Source organism: Callithrix jacchus, chromosome 1, assembly GCF_049354715.1.
Source record: "Callithrix jacchus isolate 240 chromosome 1, calJac240_pri, whole genome shotgun sequence".
NCBI classification, from domain to species: domain Eukaryota; kingdom Metazoa; phylum Chordata; class Mammalia; order Primates; family Cebidae; genus Callithrix; species Callithrix jacchus.
In genome coordinates, this window is record NC_133502.1 from 198,729,451 (window position 1) to 198,749,355 (window position 19,905).

Consider the following 19,905-nt stretch of genomic DNA (forward strand, 5'->3'; position numbering starts at 1 on the left):
ACCCCTGTCTGAATCCAGGATTTACTATATGCATCATAAGAAGTGACAAATTACAATAATCTGCATCATTAAGACTCAGGATGGAATACTGGAAAATCAAAATTCAAAGAGCAAGGGTAATAACAGTTTAGATTCCTCCAGAGTTATTTTCATTGCATAAATTGTGAAGCAATGTTAAATGAAGAAATGCTGTTGTTCATTAAATAGAATCCCTAAAACCATGAACTGTACCCTCTCCTTGTTTAATTCTGAAGTCTTTCACAGATCACCTGCCTTTGACTGCACAAATTGCAGGAGCCCTGGAATCCAGAAAAGTAGTTACTGAGACAGCTACCTTCCTCTTTTCTTTTTTAATAATTATAGAAAGGAGAAAAAAAAGGCTAAAAATCCCTAGGAAAGAAAGAAGCAATCTCTTCTGGAAAGACAGCGTTTACCTGGAGAAATTGCTCACTGGTATCCTTTAGAGCAAAAATAATGACTGCTCCTGGCCAGTTTTGCTTTTAACGTTTTTAAGAACACATTGCACATTCTTCTTTTAAATATAAATACATCCTGATGCTTGTTAGCCAAAGGAAGACTTAAGTAAATCCCCGATACACTTAGTGAGTCAGAGCGGGTGATCTGGGTAAGGAAAATAGAGTAACAACCCCACACGGGGAAGAAAGGGCACAAATGCTGGGTGTATATGGCCCTCCTAGAGAGAAAGTGAGGAGCCTGTTTCCTGCAGCTATCCTTCATGATCCAGAAATGTGGTGAAGGCAAGAATGGAGAGCGAATGATGAGATGGACCAGAGGGAAGACTGTGCTGATCCCAGGATGGTCCCGCAGGCAGCAGATTGCTTGATGAAATGAGGCTGCCTAATGAGTAGCTTGGATTGATTTGAAGACATGGAAATATCAGGCTGAGGCTGTGCCAGTGGTCCCTCCCGGGGTTTGGGCCATGTCAGCTGGCTGCTGTGTGTGCCAAACACAATGCAAAACCAACATTTTCAGGCTGAAATGCAGGGTTCCAAATGTGTCATTTGGGTTTCATTTTAAAATCAGGGTTTAGCCATGTCTTTGGCCCAGATAAAAGGATAAGGAGGTCAGGACAACATCAAGGATAAGAGAGGAGTGCTGCAAAGGACAGAGCAGAGAGGGAGTGGTGATGGCTTCCAACTCATCCACCCGCCATCTTGTCCCCTTTATGTAATGTGATAATCCTGATATACAGCCAACACCCTCCCTGTGGGCTCTCCTCCACATATATCTGCTGCCATCTCCAATCCCCAGCTCATGTCACTCTACACCCTTGGAATGTTCCATCCTCTCTTTAGACAACCCACATCTTTCCCCATCAATAAACTCTGCTTAATATTACCTCCTCCATGAAGGCAATCTCTCTGACTAATCCCAACTGGCTTTGAACATACAAATCCTTTTCATCTAACTTTTAGCATTCAAGGGTTTGGTTACACAATCTAAGATCATTTCCAGCTCTGAAGTGTTATCCACAGTTTCACGTAATAGCTGAAAGAGCACCCACAGTTAAGAGAAGTTCCCTCTCTTTGAGTCCAGTGTGTTTCTGGAGCCACACTCTGCAGCAGATCAGGGTTGGACTCACACTATTCCATCTGTTGGGATAAGTTCAGCAAGTCTGGCAGTATATGAAGGATGGGTAAAAGCAATGATAAGTCAATTTGTTTATTAGATATTACTGAATTAAAAAGCAGGGAAAACAGGTAATGTCTATTCTTTCATTCACCTATCAAATATTGCATGGAACATGTGGAGAAAAGATAGGGAGTAACAGACACAGTTCCCGCTCACCAGGAGCTACCAGTCAAGAAAACACTAAGTAACAACTGAGCACAGAGACACTCCAAGCTACACCTTGAGTCCTCCATAACCTGTAGAATGGTTAGTGGAAGAGCAAGATTTGTATATACAAATCAATACTTCTAAAGGAACTCTATCTATATATGAGACAAAATGGGACAGTATGGAACGACGAAAAGTGCTAAAAGTCTTTGAAACAGAGGAAAAAGATATATTGTTCTGGAGTTAAAGGAGGTGAGTCCCTTGAAGGACATCAAAGATTTAGATGCATAGAAGAAAAGAAGAAAAACAGATCTTTGTTTAACGTCCACCAAAGATTAAAGGCTGTGCTAGGGATCTCCCAGACACTATTTAGTGTTAAGGCTCACAACAACTCTATGAGGCAACAATCATAACCCCCATTTTACAGATGAGAAAAGTAAGTCTAAAGAATGTTAAACAACTTGTCCCAAATGATGTTAACTAGTAAAGTGTAAGGCCAAGATTTGCCTCTAACTTTAATGCTTTTCCATGCTCTCACCCACCCTCTCCCTTCTCCTCATGATTATCATTTATCTATGCAAGGCTATCTATATCAACACCCATCTGTCACTCATCCCGCCACCCTGAGGACCTACTCACATTCCTTTCCCCCACTGACCACCATTCTAATGTGTTTATTGTATATCATTTTACCTGAATTTCTCTTCCCAAATCTGTATATAGGTATTTTGATCATGTATACGATATCACCTTACATAGCTCATTCTTTTTTTCCACTATATCCTATATTTTTAGGATCAATATATACATGCTGCTTTATATATTTTCCCAAAATTTTCCTGTAAAAAGTTAAGCATACAAAAAAATTCAATAATTTTATAGTGAATACCTATATTTTATGGCCTTCATTCTATCATTAGCTTCTTTTCAAACATGGGGTCTTGCTATGTTGCCATGGCTGGAGTGCAGTGGCTATTCACTATTCACAGGCAGGATCCTACTGCTGATCCGTACCAGAGTTCTGACCTGCTCCATTTCTGACCTGGGTCAGTTCACCTCACCTCAGGTATCCCGTTGGCCCTCCATTCTTGAAAGGTCACCATATTGATGCTGAACTTAGGACAGACATCTGATCAGCACAGTACCCTACAGCCCAGAACTCCTGGGCTCAAGTGATCCTCCCACCTCAGTCTCCTGAGTGGCTGAGACTACAGGCCCATTATCATTAACATTTCAATAAAATTGCTTTGTCACATACTGATCCAACTAGTTTTCCCTCTTTCCATTCATCAATTAATTTTGTGTTTGGATGTAATTCAGTGTAAATTACAGACTTCAATTAAAGTTCCCTTAAATACTTCAGAAGGCATTTATTAGCAAGAATGCAGTATCTGTTTATGGTTTTTAATGTAAAATTTCTATATATAATAAAAAATAAAAAGTACATAAAATGAATGGCACAAATCTTAATGTATGTTAATTAAGCTTTGACAAAGACATGCACTTGTGTTCATAAACTCTATCAGGATTTTGAGCATTACATTCATCCCAGAAAGTTCCTTCATAATCCTTCCCAGTCAAGTTTTGCCCCAGCCCTGGAGGCAACTCTTCTGATTTTCTTCCACCAGAGATTAATTAAGCTTGTTCTAGAACTTCCCATAAATGGAATCATACAGTATATGCTCTCGTGGGTAATGTTCCTTTCAGTTAGCAAAGTATTTTTCAGATTCATCCATGTTGCTGTTTGTATTTATGGCTTGTTACTTTTTGCTGGTGGGTACCATGCCATTGTATGACCACAGCACAGGTGAATCATTCCCCTGCTGATAGACATCTGTGCTCTTTTCTAATTTGGAGGTATTACGAATAAAGCTGCTAATAACATTCACGTAGAATTTTTTTTTTTTGAGACAGAGTCTTGCTCTGTCACCAGGCTGGAGTGCAATGGCCCAATCTTGGCTCACTGCAACCTCCGCCTCCTGGTTCAAGCGATTCTTCCGCCTCAGCCTCCTGAGTAGCTAGGACCACAGGCATGTGCCACCATGCCCGGCTATTTTTTGTATTTTTAGTAAAGACGGGGTTTCACCATGTTGGCCAATATGGTCTCGATCTCTTGACCTCGTGATCTGCCCACCTCGGCCTCCCAAAGTGCTAGGATTACAGGTGTGAGCCACCACGCCCGGCCCCATGTGGAATTCTTTTGTGAACGTATATTTTCATTTATCTTGGGTAAATACCTCAGAGTGAAACTGATGACCCATAGGGTAGGCATGTATTTTGTTTCATAAAACTGAACTTTTTCCAGAATTATATATTCATAGTCACTCCAATAATACACGAGCATTTTAGTAACTCTACATCCTCACTAACATTTGTATTTTCAGCTTTAAAAATTTCATCCTGGCCGGGCGCGGTGGCTCAAGCCTGTAATCCCAGCACTTTGGGAGGGCAAGGCGGGTGGATCACGAGGTCAAAAGATCAAGACCATCCTGGTCAACATGGTGAAACCCCGTCTCTATTAAAAATACAAAAAATTAGCTGGGCATGGTGGTACGTGCCTGTAATCCCAGCTAATCGGGAGGCTGAGGCAGGAGAATTGCCTGAACCCAGGAGGCGGAGGTTGCGATGAGCCGAGATCGTGCCATTGCACTCCAGCCTGGGTAACAAGAGGGAAAACTCCGTCTCAAAAAAAAAAAAATTTCATCCAACTAGTGGGAATGTAATGGTATCTTCTTGTGGCTTAAACTGGACTTCCTGATGACTAAATCATGCTAGATATTTTTTGATGTGCACACTACCATTCACAAAACTTTTTAAATGAAGTGTATGTTTAAATATTTCCAGGTTTTAAATTAGATTATTATTCTATTATTAAATTTTATAAGTTCTTTATAAATGCTGTTTACCAGTCCTTTGTCAGATATATGATTTATGGCCCACCTATCCATTTTCTTCATGATATATTTTACTGAGCATAAGTTTTAAATTGTGATATCTAATTTACAATTTTTGTCTTTTCTGGCTATTGTTTTTTATGACCTGCCTACCTCTAAGTCAGAAATACTCTCTTCCATGTTTTTGTATAACGTTTTATAGTTTTATTTATTATATATACATCTATGATCCATCTTGAATTGATGTTTGGGCTCTGTATGAGATAAGGGTCACGATTATTTTCTTCTTTTTTTTTGAGACGGAGTCTTGCTCTGTTGCCCAGGCTGGAATGCAGTGGCACAATCTCAGCTCACTGCAACCTCTGCCTCCCAGGTTCAAGCAATTCTCCTGCCTCAGCCTCCTGAGAAGCTGGGACTACAGGCGCGTGCCACCACACCCAGCCAGTTTTTTCTTTTTGTTTTTGTATTTTTAGTAGAGACAGGATTTCATTGTGATCGCCAGGATGGTCTCTATCTCCTGACCTAGTGATCTGCCCACCTTGGCCTCCCAAAGTGCTGGGATGACAGGCCATGAGCCACCACGGCCAGCGTTTCTTCTTTTTTTTTTCTAAAGGGAGAGCTAATGAATATTGTAGGCTTATGGTAATACGGTGCCTGTCTTAACAACTCAGTAGTGCTGTTGTGGAATGAAAGTAACCATAAACAATACGTAAACGAATGTCTCTGGCTGTGTTCCAATAAAAGTTTATTTATGATACAGTAGCTGGTCTGCAGGCCACAGTCTCTGAACCTCTCTAGGTCTTTGGCATTTCCAAGCATACTTTAAAGTCACCTTATCGATTTGGAGATTATGATTGATATAGTGCTGAGCCCAGAAGTCAATTTGGGGAGAGCTGACATCTTAACAATGTTGAATCTTCCAATATATTAATATGGCAAAATATATTGACTGATTCTTTAATGTTAAACCAGCCTTATATTTCTGGGACAAACTTACATGGTCATGCCATATTTGATTTGCTAATGTTTTGCTAAATATTTTTACACCTACATGCATAAGGAATTTGGTCTGAAATCTTCTTTTTATCTAATATCATTTTAGATTTTGGTATTAGGGATATTTAAACTTTGTAATACAAGTTTAATACAAGTAGAAGTGGTTTCTCCTCTATTTTCAGCAGTTTGTATAAAATTGTAGGGTTTTTCTTAAATATTGGATAGAATTCATTAGTGAAATCATCTAAACTTTGAGTTTGTGGTTAAAAGGATTCTGATAATGAATTTAATAGATATAGGGCTATTTATATTTTGCTTAATCTAGTATCAGTTCTGGTAAAATAAATTTTTCAAGGAATTTTTTTCATTTAATCTTAGTTGTCAAATTTATTGGTAGAAAGCTGTTCACAATATTCTCTTATCCTTGTAATGTCCATAAGATCTGAAGCAATAAGATTTCTTTCAGCTCTTATGGTTATAATTCATGTTCCATCTCTTTTTTTAGCCAGTATCACTGAGGGTTTGGTTTATCAATTTTTTGCTCTTTTGAAAGATGCAATTTTAACCTTTTTAATTTTTCAATATTGTTTCTCTGTTTTCTCTTTCATGGATTTCTGTTCTTATCTTTATCATTTTCTTCTTTCTACTTCATTTTGGGTTTACATGCTCTTTGTTTTCTAGCTTCTTTAGGTATAATCTTCTGTTACTGACTTTCCACTTTTTTTCTATTATAAACATTTGAAACTATAAACTTCCTTCTATGCTTTAACTTCATAATTTTTATATCAATTTTCATTATCATTTATTAGAAATATTTTTAAATTTCCCTTTTGTTTTCTTCTTTGATGTGGATATTTTAGTAGTGTGTTTAATTTCCAAATATCTGTGGTTAGAACATGTACTCTATAGAATTTTAATCATTTTAACTTCTATCAAAATTTGTTTCATAGTCTATTTGTTGACTGTACAGTGAGCACTTGAAGAGAATATGTATTCTTCAGTTTGGGGATGTAACATTCTATAAATATAATTAGGTCCAGGTGATTGGTGTTTTTGTATCATCTATGTTTTACTGTCTTGTATTTTTTCTAATTATTCTATAAATTCCTAATTGTAGTTACTAATTATTTATCAATAAAGAGTGGCGTTAAAATCGGCAAATACAACTGCAGTATTTATTTCTCTTTTTAATTGTATCAAATTTTGCTTCCTGTAATTTGCAGCTTGGTCACTAGGTAAATATACATGTATCTTTTAATGTCTTCTTGGTGAATTGATTCTTTTATCATTAAGAAATGTCTCTCTTTATCTCTGGTAATACTCTTGGTGCTGAGCTCTATTTATTCTGACTGAAGGCACACTAGTCACCTCTATAATTACTGTTTACATGGTATATCTTTTTCTACCCATTTATTTTCAATCTATAGGCAAATATCAGATATTTTCATTCTGGTTTTTAAAAAATTCATTTGACAATGTCTGTCCTTTAATTGTACTATTTAGTTCTTTAATATTTAATGAAAGTACTCAACTGTAAGTCTACCATCTTTTTTTTTGAGATGGAGTCTCCTCTGTCACCCAGGCTAGAGTACAGGGTGCCATGTCAGCTCACGGCAACCTTTGCCTCCTGGGTTCAAGTAATTCTCCTGCCTTAGCCTCCTAAGTAACTGAGATTACAGGTGTTTGCTACCACGCGTGGCTAATTTTTTTTTATTTTTAGACAGGGGTTTCACCATGTTGGTCAGGCTGGTCTTGAACTCCTGACATCAAATGATCTGCCCTCCTCAGCCTCCCAAAGTGCTGGGATTACGGGCATGAGCCACCACATCTGGTCTACTATCTTATTATTTTCTGTTGTACCCTGAGGATTTTTAAAAAAATTCTTCTTGGTTTTTTGTTGTTGTTGTTGTTGTTGTTTATTTGTTTGTTTTGGATTTCAAAAAATATTTTCTAGAATTCTACTTTATTTTGGCTTTTTATTTATTTTTATTTTTTAGAGACAGGGTCTCTCTCTGTCTCCTAGGCCAGAGTGCAGTGATGTCATCATAGCTCACTGTAGCCTTGAACTCCTGGGCTCTAGCCTCCCAAGTAGCTGAGAATACAGATGCAAGCCACTGTACTTGGCCCGAGATTAGATACTTTCTATTGATCTACAAGTTCATTCTTTTCTTTGTCATTTCCTTTATGTTGTTAAGCCTATCCAGGGAATTTTTAATTTTAGAGATTGTAATTTTCAGTTTTAGAATTTCCATTGTGTTCTTTTTTACAGTTTCTAGTTCTACTCTGACAAAATGCCTTATATTTTTATTCATTGTGAGCACAGTTCATTGAGCATATTTATAATTGCTTTAATATCTTTGTCTGCTAACTTCAACATCTGAGTCATTCATAAATGGTATCAGTCTTTTCTCTTAAAAATGAATCACATTTTCCTAGTTCTTTATATGTGAAATAAATTTGCAGTGTAACCTGGGTATTGCAAAGTTATGACGTAGATTTTGTTATACTCTTCTAAAAAGTATTTTTTTTCCAACAAGTAATTAACTTGATGGGATTCAAATGGAAAAGTCTCAAATCTCAGTTTAGTTCTTATGTCTAGCTAGAATCTGTCCCATGCATTTGTGGTTCAGGGGTCAGCCAGAGATATGGGCAGAGTTTATACACAATATTTGAGTTTTCCACTCTGTAGGTCTTTCATTCCAAGATATGTCCCCATTTTCCAGAGGCTGTGGTTGTCCTGAATGCTGTTATCTGGTTCTTAAGAACAGAAAGGCTGTAGTTTTCTATTGGAGCTTTAAATGCCAAATATGGCCATTGGCCATGTTCAGGCCTTAGGTTAAAAGCTATAAAAATGGGAAATACACTCTGCCATTCCTTTCTTCCATGTTTTCACACCCCTCCAGAATCTGTGTGCTTTAGGACCTTATGTTCATGATCTAGGACCTTCAGGTGGTTGGTATTCCCCACCTCCATCCTCCCTCTTCCCTGCAGAGGGTTTTTGTTATTTATAGGAGGGTTATGCTGGAAGGAGCTTATTTCATTATACTGAAAGTAAAACCATTGTAGTATGCATTGCTGTATAATATGTCATGACATGTATCCACCGCATTTTACCTGTCCACTCTATCAGTGATGGATGCACAGCTTGGCTTGACTCCAACTTCCCATCTACACACATAACACAGTCCAGGGCCTTTTCTACCACGTGTCTCTGTAGGGGGAAGGTATCTGGATGAAGCTACCATCCCAAGCAAAAGCCAAGAGGTAGGCATGTGAAATTAGTATGTGAGGGAATGGAAAGAAGAGTAGCAGAGTGAGGGGAGGCCAAGCAACAGCTGAAGTGAGGACCCATGAAGAAATTAGTCAATGAAGATTTAATCGGGGGGAGTAACAGGAAGGCTGTGTTTTAGGAAGGTTCTTGCGTCTAAAGAGTGGTTGTTGAAATGAACTGTAAAGAGACTGGGGTCCAGGAATCTAGTTTAGTGTCCTTTTTATAAGCCCATATTTGATGGAATATGAAGTAGGATAAACATAGCAGACAGGGTAGAGGATGGATGTGGAAGAAGTGACATTTGCTTATTAATTTTCCTATGGAGGAGGGAAAGTGAAATATTGATGGTCACATTAAATTAAGTTTGCAAGGCTGCTCCTCAGGAAACTGGATGTGAAGGAATAGAAAGAATGTACTAGAACTCCATGCCTGTGGGTTTGTTGTCTTGAGGCTGGTGGTATCACTGACACACAAATCAGAGGGGAAAGGATGACTTCAGGTTTGGATGAAGTCTCTAAATAGCCTCCTGGGCCTCCCTACTTCAAACCTCTCTGATTCTGTGTTTCCGAGTGTGGCTTTATGATTCTCTTCTAGAGAGTGGAAAACTCAAATTTTGTGTATAAACTCTGTCCATATCTTTGGCTGACCCCTGAACCACTAGACAGAAAAGAGTGGAAAACTCAAATGGGGATAATCATACCTGCTTTTGTTTATTTTCTATATTATAATAAAGGTAAAATGAGATATGGAATAAAAATATTTTACTACCACAAAATATCATGTATAATATTTTATTGTTAGACCAAATTATACCCCTTTCTCAAATAACATCATACTTTCAGCATCAGCTCTACATTCAGAACTAAGATGGCAAAGCAGTTTTACCATATTTACCATATTTTACCATATGTATTGCCAAACACTCTTGCTGCCCTCAAGAAGCAAGGAGACAGACATATTAAGAGTAAATGGGTGAGATTATCTCGGAAAAGGTATCCAGGAAACTGTAACACTGGCAACTCCAGGGAGTAAAATTAGGTGGTGAGAAAAGAGATGGGAGGGAGACTGTTCAGCTTTTTTTTTTTTCTTTTAAACCTTTGAATTTTGTGCCATGTGCAACTATCACTTATTCAAAAACTAAAAAATGTAAATAGTTAATGCACGTTGGAGAGCTGTGCATCATTTTGATACATTATACATAGGAATGCGTGGCTTTCCCTATTGCATCCAGAAACCAACAATGCCTCTGATATTCGAGCCAGGCCACGCCCCTTGCATAGCAGCTTGGCAGCAACTGCAAAACCTCATTGGGTCAGCCAGGACAGACTCTTACCATGCTAGGGTATTTCCTTTCATGATTACGGACACACGTTCTCTTCCCACAGTGGTATATGCAAGGATAATTATACTTCCCACGAACATGAGATTTTCCAAAGAAGGAAGTGAAAATCCATGGATGCTAAAGAAAGTATGGGTTACTCTGCCACAGTTCACAGTCTACATACTTAGCCCTCAATTCTTCTTTCTCCACTGACCTAGCCTATGCGTCGAGGTCACTGATAATCTTTAACCTAAGTGTGCTGACACTCTTTCCAGACTGCTCTGCCATAATAACATTATTCCTCTTCATAAAATGGTCAGGTCAACAAGAGTTAGGCATGCTAACTGTGATCATTTTTCATTTAAGAAGACACCCTGTAAGGCCAAAATAATTTAAGAAAACATGTTTTCTATGGTTAAACTGAGGGCCAGCAAGCTCCTTTGACAGTTCTGCTGCTGTAGTACTTAAGACAGCTAACGTGTCATAGCCTCAGGTGCCCTTCAGAGTAAAGAGATAATTTCTTTATTTTCTTTTTTACTTATTTTGAATGGCAGCATGACAAATGACATAATTATTCAGCTTTAATTTTTTTTTTTTTTGAGATGGAGTCTTGTTGTACTGTTGCCCAGGCTAGAGTGCAATGGCACGATCTCTGCTCACTGCAACCTCGGCCTCCTGAGTTCAAGCAATTCTCTTGCCTCAGCTTCCCTAGTAGCCAGGATTACAGGCACCCACCCCCATGCCTGGCTAAATTTTTGTGTTTTTAGTAGAGACAGGGTTTCACTATGTTGGCCAGGCTGGTGTCGAAATCCTAACCTCATGATCCACCTGCCTTGGCCTCCCAAAGTGTTGGGATTACAGGCATAAGTCACCAGGCTTGGCCCTCAACTTTAATTGTAACAGAAAATGGAGTAAAAAAAGAAAGTTCTATACCATTTCAGACTGTAGGCTTCCAATGAGTTAGGCCCTGTCAGGAAGGTTTAAAGAAGGGATTTTGGCGTGCGCTGTGCACAGCTAAAAACCTTGTCTCCCTGAACATTTATCCAGTTAGGTAATTTTCTGCCAACACATTCAAAGACTTTACTACGAAATGTACATACTTCACACTTGATTTATTCTTAAAGCATTTGCTGGACCAAACCAAAGTATTAATTTTCTAGTTTTTCCTACAATGAGAACGTAAGTCTTCACCCTTGTATGCACAATACTTTTTGCTTAAAGACAGATACTCAACATGACTTTTAACTGCTGGCCAGGGTTTTGTTTTGTTTTTTAAACAGAGATGCCTCTATTTTTTCAGCCTTACTGAGGCATAATTAACAAATAAAAATTGTATATATTCAAAGTGTATGTAATCTTTTGATATATGTATATACTGCAAAATGATTATGATTACCACACTGAAGTCAATTAACACATTCATTACCTTACCTAGTTACCATTTAGTCCGTGTGTGTGCGCACACGCGCGTTGAGGACACTTAAGATCTACTGCACTGGCAAATTTAAAGTATATGATACAGTGTTAACTATAGTCACTATGCTGTATATTACATCTCTAGACTCACTCATCCTACAACTGAAAATCTGTATCCTTTGACTACTACTCATTTCCCCCACCCCCAAACCTCTGGTAACCACCATTCTACTCTCTTCTTCCATGAGTTAGATTTTTATAGTCCACATATGAGCTCATACCATATTGGTCTGTCCAACAGGTTTTAAAAATGGTTCTTTATTTTCCTCTTAACATAACAGACCATGTAGAATATTTAACCAAAGAGACCCAGACAGAACAGGCAAAATGATCTTGAGGTATCTCACTGGACAACTTGGGACCATGGGGTCTTTCTCAAATGTAAACGTGCCTATTCCATACTTCTGGCTGTGGCTGCAGGGTGGTCCCCTTACCCTCTTTGTGGCCTCCGGGGGTCTACACCCAGGCACCTCTCCAGCCTGTTTCCAGTGGTGTGCTTGATATTCCTCCCTGCTTCTCCCTAAGTGTGGCATTGTGCATCCCCTGCCTTGCTTGTACTGCTCCTCCACCTGTGTTTGGAAGGGCAAAAACCCACTGCACTTCCTGAGTAGATTAAGCAGCCCTTTCTCCAGGAAGCCTCTCCTGACTGAGCCCTCCCCAAAGTACCAGTAGCCCCTTCCACCTCTGTGGGCCTGTGGGAACCCAAACCTTCCATCCACTTTTCTCATAATAAGCAACAGTGGCAGCAGCTACATTAGACTTCTTAAATGCCCAACTCTATCCTCCTGCTTTTCAGGTACTATGTGTATTGTTACGAAAGTTCCATGAGATTAAATTGCTTGCTAAAGATCATGCAGCTAGTAAGTGGCAGAGTCAGGTTTGGGGATATTTGTTTATTTTTTTCTCTTTTATTTTATTCCCTGTCTGTCATGGGAAATCAAAAGTGAGAGCTTATAGCAGAAAATAAATTGGCCATAGCCCCAATACTCACAAAGGCCCAGGCATGTAGTATGCATTTGACAAATGTTTTCTGAATGAATGGATAAATGAATGAATGAATATTTCAGTAATTAGGTTTCTTGTAAGTCAGACTGATTGCAATATCTCTTATGAAATACTAAAAATTCCAATTATAAGAAAACAAAGGATTTGGAAAATTAGGGGAGCAAGCAAACTTGGTGTCCATCATAAGATGAATGCTAGATGTTCGTGAAGCTTATGCTTGTGTTTCTGAGTGTCTCTACTCATGACATCTACAAACCTACAAGCTCCTCAAGGAAAGAAACTGTGTTTTTGCTCCGAATCCTTAGGGCTCATCACAGCCATAGGCACAAAAGAGGCACTCAGCAAATAGTTGCTAAGTGACTAAAGGGGTTAAAAATGAATCAATACTGGATTTCAAATTCTATTTGGGTACAGGGCTAACTTACTTGGAAAAATGCTTTTTAAATTATCCATTCTACTTTTATTATAAACACTTCATGGCTGTTCCTTTAAGCAGAGTTATATCACACTAAGTGACTTCTTTTTTTTTTTGAGATGGAGTTTCGCTCTTGTTACCCAGGCTGGAGTGCAATGACGGGATCTCGGCTCACTGCAACCTCCGCCTCCTGGGTTCAGGCAATTCTCCTGCCTCAGCCTCCTGAGTAGCTGGGATTACAGGCACGCGCCACCGTGCCCAGCTAATTTTTTGTATTTTTAGTAGAGACGGGGTTTCACCATGTTGACCAGGATGGTCTTGATCTCTTGACCTCGTGATCCACCCGTTTCGGCCTCCCAAAGTGCTGGGATTACAGGCTTGAGCCACCGCGCCCAGCCCTAAGTGACATTTTATTTAACTCCTCTTTGCTATCTGCTTCTTATCCCATTTTGATTTAAGCAGCTTTGTCCTGGTCTGTATGCCTAAGCTATGTAAAAGCTGAGTAGACCAATTTATTCATATACTATTGACTTAAACTCAGCTCATCGCTAATTTAGTGTTACAGCAGCAAATAATTCAGAACTTCATTAATGCAGGTCAAATTCCACTTCTTTAAATATTGTTATAAACCCCAGGCAACACCCACATGTCTCAAACACAGGAAAAACTCTGTTAGAATTAAAGACTTTGCATGAGCCTTGACAGAGCTTTCTAACCGGAGATTATCCACAGTAAATGCTTGCCCGTTATGAGAGACAAATGGCTTGGTGGAAAAAGTGGTAGACTGGAGCCTGGAGACCTGGGTTCAAGTTCTGACTGTGTTATCTTTAGCTGCATGACTTAGGATAAGTCAGTCATTCCTTTGAGACTCAATTTTCTTGTTTCGAAAAGAGGGGTCATAGTTGTCCTGTGTATCTCAAAGGACTACTGTAAGGATTAAATGAAGAAGTATGTGCAAAAATGCCTGGTAGGTGTTATTTAAATCACCACATGTGTAACAGGTGATATTATTATTGTTAGAGCTGATACTCCATTCCATTCTGGGCTCCCACAACTTAATCTCTTTTTTTCCTGTTTTTTAGTCTCAGTGGGCAAGGAGTTTATATTCCAAGGTCTCAGTTTCTTTAAAATTGCGTTTCTCTTTCAAACGAAGTCAAATATGCAACAGATCCAAGTCTTTTTCAAGGTTGAGCTAAAATCACCAAAGCAATTACTTAGGGGGAGTTCAGGGAATTGTATGTAAGATTAAACGATCACTTCAATGTTTGAATAGAAAAATAGGTAAATTCTCAAGGACTGCTTAATTATTTCTTTCATGATGTGGCTTGATATGAACTATTTTTATTTCAAGAACTGTCTAGGGTAATGAAGGATTTATTTTTTGAAAATATTCTCCAAGCCAAAGGACTTTAATTTCTCAATGAGAAATCATTTTCCTTGCTCTCAAATTCACTACAGTAAGATTGTTTAAATGATATGTCAGATTGCACTGTGACAAAATATTTCTCTATTTTTTCATCTTGTGTATATTTCTACATTTTTCTCTTCTCTATTGTACTGCTAATGTCAGTGGGACTGGGGAATACCCAGGAGAGACCAAAAGGAAGTTTGCAGAAGAGGAGTGAAAAACTCTATCAAAATCTCCAAAAAGACAAAGTCTGGAAAGGCAGTGAGTGAGTCATTTTCTCTTGACCTTTTTCTCTTCCTCAAACAAAATCATTTGAAAGCAATTTCAGAGCTGCAGGAGTCATGTTGGCACTCTGTTTTTGAGAAGTCTTTTTTAAGGCCCACATTTGTATTCTAGTTCCAACATTTAGTTAACTGTGAATCTTTGGACAATTCACTGAAGAGTTCTGAGCTTTACTTTGTGATACGTAAAACAGAGACCACAATCGGCACCTCAGAGGGTGCTGCCAACATCTTGTGAATTCATACACCTGTGTCTGACACATGGAAAGTGCCCCAAGAGGTCATTTCTCTCTTCTTTGTCCAAAAAGAAGCAATCTGAGAGGTTCTAATAGGAAGTAAGAGCTAAAATATGAGCACTAACTTGGCATAACCGAGCACGCAGCAAAGCATCTTATATATCTTGGCTTCTTAATAGTATTTATCAGCATAAGATGAAATACCAATTGTATCCATCTACTGAGAAATTCTGTCTGCCACGGGAAACCAAAATGACAAGTATTATGTAGAATCTGGGTTCTCTTGTCTGTGTGACTCATTTTCAAAGGCAAGTTAAACAAGGCTTTTTTTCTCCTTGAAACTTGCGTCCAACTATAATTCTCTATCCCTTTTCAACCTAGCCACTTCTAACATTCAAAAACGCCACATTCCAGAGTCCTGACTATAAGCTCTACTGAGTTTCTATCTCTAGGACTTAAAGCACAACACTGAACCAAAGTACAAAGAAGCAGACAAGAAGAAACGTACAATGAAACATTAGCAAACACTAAATTGAAAGAATGGTTGTATACACACACACAGAGACATACACACACACACACACACACACCTTTCCTTCTTTGCCATTTCACTCTGGTATTAACCCAGGTTGCTCATTCTATATTCTCCTTCAGAAATAAGTTTTTGCTTGTATATTGGTCAGACCCATTCTAACAATGATCAGAAACCTTCCAAGCTTCAACTTTTAGCATAATTATAAATAAACAGTGATTATATGGGGGAAAACGGTAGAACTACTTCATGTAGTCATTCAATGAATATCCCTGGAGGCCTAGCTACATTCCAGGTTCTGTACTGATGTCAGTTGAATAGATCAGTCTCTGCCCTCAATGGGCCTCCAGTCCAATGGGAGAGCTAGAAATAACAAAGTCAACCTCCACATCATAAATAACTACTGTGATTAGGAACAGCTAAAAAAGGAAAGATACAAGGTGCTGAGATAGACAAAAATAGTAGAAACCCACAAGAGTAAGACTACCTAAGCCCAACAAATAGCTTTTTCAACCCCAAAGAAATTTCTGCAGAGAACAGGCATGTGGTATCTAAAACATCATTAAAAGGCAAGTCTAGGTTGGGTGCAGTGGCCCACTCCTGTAATCCCAGCACTTTGGGAGGCCAAGGTGGGTAGATTAACTGAGCTCAGGAGGTTGAGACCAGCCTGGGCAACATGGTGAAACCCCATCTCTACAAGAAATACAAAAATTAGTTGGGCATGGTGCTAAAAAGAGGCAAGACTAAAAGAAAGAAGAGATAGTTTAAAGTGGAGAGTATCTAAAGGAAAGAAAATCAATATTGTGTATCATTCAGTCTTTCCATTTCATTTAATCTTCATCAAGAAAAGCTGTATCCAGCCTTGAGGTGTGATAATTAATATATGTGACACAGTTCCAACGTATTAAGTCTAAATTCATAAATACAGTGTAATTTTCAAGCTATCGCATATGTCAACCCACCTTTAGGCTCTAGGTGCAAGCATCCACTGCTACTCGATCCAACTGTGAGACAGGAGGCGAGGGCGCAGCAAAAGAACTAAAGCCTATAGGAGTAACATGCCTGAGGCGGCCCTGGTGTCAGGGCATGGGAGGAGAACGAGTACTGCACAGCTGGGGGCCAAGTCCGAAGGTGGGAAAGGTAGCCAGTCCTTTCTAAAAGCAGGAATCTCTTATTAAGGCCGCCAGAAAATGATGTGTTATCTCTTGACATCTCTAGTTGGCAAGAGGCACACACAAAAATTAAGAAAAAGACAAGTTTACGATGACAACTTTGTCTCCACCAGCCAGCATATTTTTGGAAGTGACAGATCCTTAAATCAATTCTGTTTCTCCCCGCTTATTAGCAGCAACTCCTCACTATATTAGCATAAGTCTATCAAAAGCTAGGAAAGAACATCTCATTACTTTTGAAGCCTTAACGAGTCTTAATGTGTTACTGGGAATCAGAAGAGTTTCATAATCTGGCCTTGGGGTTAAGATTTGAGATGTAGATGTTAGCTCAAGGTCTGTCATTAACTACCTGATCTGGATAAGTCCATCTCTTTGATTGTCCAGGATATTACGTGTTCATGGTACTTCACAGCAGTGGAAGTAGATAGGAAAAAGGCCAGAGAAATAACTATGAAATGCGTGTTATCACTGAGTCATGCTTTGTCATGTAGATGATGACAGGCTAACCACACATTAGTGATGCTAAGTTGACTGTGTGTGCAAGAGAAGGTGTGGTTTATTCTCCCAGCCCCCAGTAGTTTGTTCTCTCACACCCTTGCTCATCCACTCATTCAGTAAACATTCGTGGAGCCCTCTTTGTGTACTAGGCACGGTCAGGAGCTTGAAATGCAGATATCAGGCATCATGGCTGCTAAATCATCTGGCCTGCAGGGACATTCATCAATGGGACTGAGTTCATTTGTCCATCTGTATTACTGAACTATTTAATCAACAAGTATCCATGAGGGTGCTATGTATTATGTACCCAGACTCTTCTAAATCCTGGTTGGGAGGTACAGAAAGTGGGCAACATGTTGGTGGGTCAGAAAATAGGCAAAACATGGATGGGTCAGCTCCACAGCAGGTATCCTCCTCTTCAACCAGTTTGGCCCCCATTTTTGGCTCATACTTATCTGCGTCAGCAATTCCTGCCTTCAATGCATACTGAAGACATCAAGGAAAAACAATGCCCTGGGGAACAGAACTCCAGGGGATCCCATGCTATCTAAAGAAGAAATTAATTGCAAGCTTACTATGATGTGCATGATGCAGAGGTGGTTGGGGGAAGCCAGCTCCTGTTGGAACAGAGGGTTGACACCAGGAGACAGAGTGGAATACACAATGGGCCTCATAGCCAACTTCATCTCCAGGTACTCCTCTGCCACCAACCTTCTTTGGTGCTGATGTGTGCAGGATGCCAGTGAGCTCTTAGAATATACCTCAGTGGGGCATGGTGGGTCACACCTGTAATCCCAGCACTTTGGGAGGCCGAGGCAGGTGGATCACGAGGTCAGAAGATTGAGGCCATCCTGGCTAACGTGGTGAAACCCTGTCTCTACTAAAAATACGAAAAAACAAACAAATTAGCCAGGTGTGGTGGTGTGTGCCTGTAGTCCCAGCTACTTGGGAGGCTGAGGCAGGATAATTGCTGGAACCCAGGAGGCGGGGGTTGCAGTGAGCTGAGATCATGCCACTGCACTCCAGCCTGGCCAATAGAGTAAGACTCTGACTCAAAAAAAGAAAGAAAGAGAAAAAGGAAATGCCTCAAGTAGCAGAGAGCCAGAAGCATTGATGGAGGAGAAGATAGGAGGCAGACAGTCAGGCTCGTCCTGTGGGCATGCTACCATAAGACCCCAGCCTGGTGTGGGAGAAAAGAAGGGGTAATTCTAGAAGCAAAGGAGTAAGATCAAACAGAGGTTAGTGACTGATTAAATAAACAGCAATAAATGAAAGAAAGATTTAAGAACAAATCATTCAAAAGCCTCAAAACTAAGGAAATTGAGAGGGAAGGGTGAAGGCTTTCAAGTAAATGGGAATAAATATGCACCTGATTGAGAATCTGCATGAAAAAAGGTCTGATTTTGAATAGGTTGAGTTTGAGGTGAATTTCAGGGGAAAGTCAAGCTTAGAAAGCAACGGAGACACTGAGCCAGGCACATATATCTGTGTCCTTGGGATAGATCAAGTTTCTAAAGGAATGTCCATTAATCAAGAGTGCCCATAGTTTTGGAGCAAAAGGAAGATGAGAAGCCACGGCAGAAGATGGAGGACTGCCTGCAGATGCTCACCCACAGAGAGGTGTGTGCTGTGTTAAGGAAAGATATAAGCAAAAAAATGGTCAGCCATCACACGCTGTAGGGAACAAGGAGCCTGAAGCCTGAGAGATCATCCTTCTCTTTGTCCAGGTCTCTGTAGACAGTGGGAGTGAGTGGGAAACTGGATTATTGTTCAGTATGTGGGAGGAATATATTCTCTGCCCTACTGTTGGGCTGGATGTGTGATTTGCTTTAGCCAATGAAATGTGAATGGACAAGAGGTAAGCAGAGGCTTGAAATGTCTCTCTTTATTTTGCTTTGTCTCTTGAAATCTAAATTTTTACCATCTCGACTTGTGGACACAGAAGGAGCTGACTTAAACTCAACAGGCAGTATAAAAAACAGAACCACCCCAGTTTACCCACAGACCCAGAATAAGAAATACATGCTTGTGGTTAAATGTCTCTGAAACTCTGGGTTGCTAAATGGCATTACTGGAGGAAAACCTGACCAGTACTGTGTGAGTTGTGGGTCTGACACAATTAAATATGCTCCTTCAGGGATGGCACCCTCTGGGTCTCCTTATTACTGAGCTCAAATCATAAAAGAACAAGCAAGATGAAAAACAAAGCCTGTTTCAACCAGTTCAAAGAGGAACTTGGTGACTATATACTGGGGTTATTTTCTTAAAGCCAGAGAAGTCAATTAAATATCTTAAATATTGATTGTTACATAAAGTTTTATAAAATCAACCAGAAAAAAAAAGACTGGGGAATTTTTTTATCTTGCCCTGGGGTAAAGTGCAAGATGTACAAAGTCAGGGATATTGAGATTTGATAAGTTCACATAATTTTTACAGAATTGGTTGTGGCAACAGCCAGCTGGCAGCTGACATGGAACCAAGAAGGAAAGATTGAATGTCTTTATTAATCAACAGATTCAGAGTCCCACACTGCCCCTTCTCCTTGCAGCTCCTGTTCTAACAGAATGCCATCCCAAGCTTTGGAACCATGAATAAAGAAT

General features: G+C 39.5%; 1 protein-coding gene across 6 annotated transcripts in view; it reads right to left on the minus strand.

Moving 5' to 3' along the window:
- TTC28 (tetratricopeptide repeat domain 28) overlaps positions 1–19,905 on the minus strand; it is a 708,603-nt gene that overhangs the window by 65,180 nt on the left and 623,518 nt on the right. The window lies entirely within an intron of this gene.